Genomic DNA, 5,336 nt, shown 5'->3' with positions numbered 1-5,336 from the left:
ATCTGAGAGATGAAACAAGAAAACAAACAACTGTTTATGTGTCCTGTCTGACTTCTGGTGGACACACCTGTCTCAAGAGGGCCGATAACATTCTTAATACGATGATTTCGTTGAGTTCTTGTCGGAATCGGCTGTTCGGGAACATCTCCAGTAGGGGATAAGTTTGATAAATTTTCATCAACTTCAGTTAGGGGATTCTTCCATCCAGAAGCCGCCGTACTGTGTGAGTACGAAGTGCTGGCAACGTATTCATTTGGAATGACATCGGGAAACAAGGTGCTCCCGAAGATTTGACGAATAGGACTCTCCCCCTCAACTGTTGAAGCATTTTTTGAAGAGTTTGGAGAATACACAGTTTTCGTAACTTCTTTCGTCTGACTGACGGACGTGGGTGGGTTGTCATCAAGTAGTTCTGTGACATCATCATCCAGAAAAGGAGAGATGTGAGATACTGCATGTGGGTCTTCTTTCTCAGTATCTGCTGTAGCACCACCTGAAGTTTCTGTGTTGATGACCGGAAGCACATTGAACGGTTTGAAGAGTTCATTGTAATCGAATAACCAGTCCGGACCAACACGAGCATCAGTCTCGTTTTCTTCCAACCAACGAACATCATAGGATTCTATAATCTGTTTAGTTGACTTATTGTAGACTCTGTAGGCGGTGTGACCAGCATACCCAACAAAATAACAATCATCAGCTTTGGCCCCAAACTTCGGAGTAGACTCGAGATTCAGTAGAGTACACGGAAAACCAAAAGCTCTGAAGTGTGCAATAGTAGGCTTATGACCATATACGATCTCATATGGAGTTTTCATTTGTGATTTGTTAATCATCACCTGATTCTAAACATAACAGGCTGTGTTGATGGCTTCTGCCCAGAAGAATAATGGCAATTTAGAATCACACAGCATGGTCCTTGCCGCCTCGATAAGAGTCTTGTTTCTCCTTTCAGCCATACCATTCTGCTGAGGTGTCCGAGCTGAACTGTATTGACGGAGCACCCCCTTTTCTGAGCAAAAATAATTCAAAGATGCATTCTTGAATTCCTGTAACATCCTAAAATTTTTATATGATAAATAAAAGAAAGTTATGTTTAGAAATTTCACGTTTTAGTTATTTAATGTCGAGAAAGGAACGGGTCATGGGCTTAGATTACGTAAGATGGGTTAAATGAGAATGGGCCCTGGGTCCGTGGGCTCGAGAGATATAAATACCCATCCCGAGCCCAAAATACCATTTCACTAACTCCCTTTCACTCCCACACCCAAACACTCTCAATTCTAGAGAGAGAAACTAGAGAGAGAAAGTTCTCGAGTCACAAATCCGAGTCCACAATCTTGTTCCTAATCGTTTTTGGTAAGTCCCTCTCGAAAATCATCCGTTTTCATAACCATTTTCGGCCTCAAATCGAGCAAAAACTCCCATTTTCGTAACTTGAGTTTTCGGGTCAAAAACCGTCTTGTTTTGGTGTCAAAATGCAGGTCTTTGTGTTTAAAATCACTAGGAATTGATAGCCCTTTCAATCCCGAACATTTCCATGTCAAAAACTTCGATTTTGGGTCAAAAATCTGGAAAATCTGGAAAACCCGTAGGTTTCTCCGTCGCCCAGCTTGAAGGCGTCGAATCAGACTTATTCGATCGAATGAGTCAACCGAATCAGTCCATTCGATCGAATAGGGAAGCAACCGAACGGTCTCCATCTTATTCGACCGAATGAGCTTCATATCCGACCGAACGAGTTCCTATTCGATCGAACAAGTGCCATGTCCGACCGAACGAGTTTTCCCAACTGGTTCGATCGAGTGTGTGTCTAGTTCGATCGAGTGTGCCTCAGATTCGATCGAATATGTCCCTATTCGACCGAATCAAGCCAGAACCAAGCCGAACGAGTTTTCCCAACTGGTTCGATCGAGTGTGTGTCTAGTTCGATCGAGTGTGTCTCAGATTCGATCGAATATGTCCCTATTCGATCGAATCAAGCCAGAACCAAGTTGTTTCCAAGATTCGCCTGAAGTGAAGTTCGTTTATGAAATAAATTAAAAACCTAATGGAAAATGTGTTAAGGCGGTTATCGAAAATGAGTAGTGGTAATAGTAGTAGTAGTAATTGATATGTGTAAATATTATACAGTTAGCCGAGCCCAGTTAAAGAAAGGAATTACAATCAACGGCGAGCGTAACAGGATCCAGGTGAGTTTCTAGCCCCATTCCTTGTCATGTTTTCGGGGCTGTGTGCATACTTGATGTGTTGTTAATACATTTATCCAAAGTGATAAGTGTATGCCATAGGTGATATATGTGATATGTATGAATGATTGCTTGATGGTTCGTGAACGATCTTCGGATATTGCACGTACTGTCAGGTTGTAACGTTATAAATATGGCAAGTATGATATGTATGTTTATGTGTATGAACGTAAGAAAGTTAATAAAAGAAGGAAATGACGGTTGTATGGTTGTATGGTTACGAAAGGGGTACCGAGCCCTAATAATACTCGAGGTATGATGTATGGTTGTATGGTAACGAAGAGGGAATCGAACCCTACTAATATTCGAAAACATGGGACCAGACCCTAATAATATCTGTGATGTTAGGGACCAGACCCTAATAATATCTGTGATGTTAGGGACCAGACCCTCATAATATCTGTGATGATAGGGACCAGACCCTTATAATATCTGTGATGTTAGGGACCAGACCCTTATAATATCTGTGATGTTAGGGACCAGACCCTTATAATATCTGTGAGGTTATAGGGCGAAAGGCTCTTTAAAACGTATGATTATGAATGTAAAGAAAGTATGTATGTAAGAAAGAAAGTATGTAAGTAAGAAAGAAAGTATGTAAGTAAGAATGAAGGTATGAGTACTTATGTGTGTATGAAAGAAAGTTATGAGGTTAAGTACGTATGTATGTAACAAGGTATTGTATGGTAGTGTATGATTAACTAGAACTCACTCAGCGTAGCTGACTTTTAGTATGCACGCAGGTGAGTAGGATGAGACAGCTGGCTTGAGTGGAGGACACATGGCAGAAGACTAAAGCCTGGCATCTGAAGATCCGATATGTTTTATAAGTTACGTTTTGATTTTGAAAGACAAGAGGAATGTTTAAAGACATGATTATGAATTGATATGTAATGTTTTATGAAAGTTTTATATTCCGCGTAAAGTTTTTAATTAACTCTGATATTTAGAACTGTGTTTATGAGTAAATCCAACACGAAAGTAGGGTTACCGGTAACGGGGCCTTACAAGTTGGTATCAGAGCAAAGTTCGAGAGATTTAAGCATCCTACATGCTTAGACTCGAACAGAGAATGGGATTTAAGTAAGAAAGGAAAGAAGATGCCAGTTCAAGAATGCCATGTGTCGCTCAAGCAAGATCAGTAAAGGTAAAGTGCATGATTAAATGATGTATGTTAATAAGAAAGAAAGGATATGTGAACGATAGGGATAGGAATAATTGACTGTTTAAATTGACAAACTGCTTAAGTAGAACCAGCACAAATAGACTCATAAAGGGAAGTGTATATGACACGGAAAGTAACGTGATCAGCTAATCACAACTGGCCACTGTTATTACCTGTTAGCCTTACTATCCTTGTACTAGATAGTTCCTTGAGTGATGATGTTTGTGTTTTCTCATATAGGATACTGATGGCTGGAGCTGGAGAATTTGTTGAAGCTGGGGGTCGCACTGGACGTCGTGGCAGGCCTCGTCTTGTCCGGCAACCCTCGGTAGAAGAAGCTTCCCACACCGAAGATGAAGGAAGCGCAGCTGGAGGAGACCAGAACAACAACGAGGAAGTTCAACTTAGCCCTGCAGTTCAAGCAGCCATTGTTCAGGCTGTAGTTGCTGCTGTGAAGAACCTGAATCCCGAAGGATCTGCTGGAAGCCGTGAACGAACTGCTGAAGGAGCGGGTGGTGATGGTAGAAGGGATGGGGAAGGTGAAAGAGGGGCCTCGAGTGGGGTTAAGTCTGTGAAAGTCGATGATAGGAGAGGAGGACAAGGTGGGTGCAGCTATAAGTCCTTCAAAGGTTGTGACCCGCCTAAGCTGACTGGTTTAGGAGACGCAATCGCTACTCTCCAGTGGATAACCGCTATGGACAAGGTTATCCGCATTAGCGAATGCCGTCCCGACCAAGCTGTGGGCTATGCTACTCAGTCATTCATAGATGAGGCTATGTATTGGTGGGAGAGTGTGGAGCAGAGGAAGACCCGTGAAGAGATCAAAGGGATGAAGTGGGAAGATTTGAAAGAGTTGGTAATGAAGAAGTTCTGTGCAGATGCCGAGGTTGAAAGAACGGAGATGAAGTTCCAGAATTTAAAAGCCGGTATGATGACGCATCGTGAGTATACCACGGAGTTCAACCGACTATCTAGGTTGGTGCCTGACATGGTTGACACTGAGGTCAAGAGAATCAAGTGTTATGTGAGGGGGTTGCCACAAAAGGTCCGCATGTTAGTTAGGGCGATTCAACCTACTACTTTTGATTCGGCTGTTGGACTCGCGGAAATGGTCTATGCTGACGTGGCCGCGGATGATAGGGTGGAAAGGGACGATGAGAAAGAGAAGAAAGGGGTCGCTCCTGCTAAACGACCCGGTACTCAGTTATGGAACTCCAGGGATAAGAAACAGAAAGTGTGGGAGAAGAGATCGTGTAAGACCTGCGGAAAGAGGCATGGTGGTGAGTGCAAGTGGGGTAAAAGTTCTAATGTTTGTCTCAAATGTGGAAAGGCTCATGGTGGAGAATGCAGAATGGGGTCGAATGCCTGTTATAAGTGTGGGAAGGTAGGGCATTATGCCAATGAGTGCAGTGCGAAGCCAGCATGTTACAAATGTGGCAAGACAGGCCATATGTCAAGGGAGTGCACTGAAGGTGTAGCTGGAGGTAGTGGAAAGAAGGATGCCGATCAAGCTAGGCCCAGAACTAGAGCCTACATGCTGACCCAGGAACAAGCCAGGCAGATTCCGGATGTCGTCACAGGTACGTTTCTAGTGAACGATGTTTCCGCTTCTGTATTATTTGATTCTGGTGCGAATAGAAGTTTTGTAGCTACGACGTTTAGTAAACTAGCTAAAATGAAAGGCTGCCGAGTGTCTGAAACTTTTGTAGTAGAAACCGCAAGTGACACTTCGGTGAAAATAACAAAAATGGTGAAGAATTGTAAGATAGAGTTAGAGGGACATGAGTTCCCTGTTACTTTGTATGTTATGGCCTTAGGAGGGTTCGATGTAGTCTTGGGTATGGATTGGTTGTCTGAGTTTGAGGCTCAGATAGTATGTAAAAGTAAGATGATAAGGTTAAAGTCATTGGATGGTAGTGCGG

Source organism: Bidens hawaiensis, unplaced genomic scaffold (assembly GCF_021521415.1).
Source record: "Bidens hawaiensis isolate Kalapana, Puna unplaced genomic scaffold, B.hawaiensis_p1.1 tig00058335_1, whole genome shotgun sequence".
In the NCBI taxonomy this organism is placed as follows: Eukaryota; Viridiplantae; Streptophyta; class Magnoliopsida; order Asterales; family Asteraceae; genus Bidens; species Bidens hawaiensis.
Note: the sequence above shows the minus strand (reverse complement) of the source record.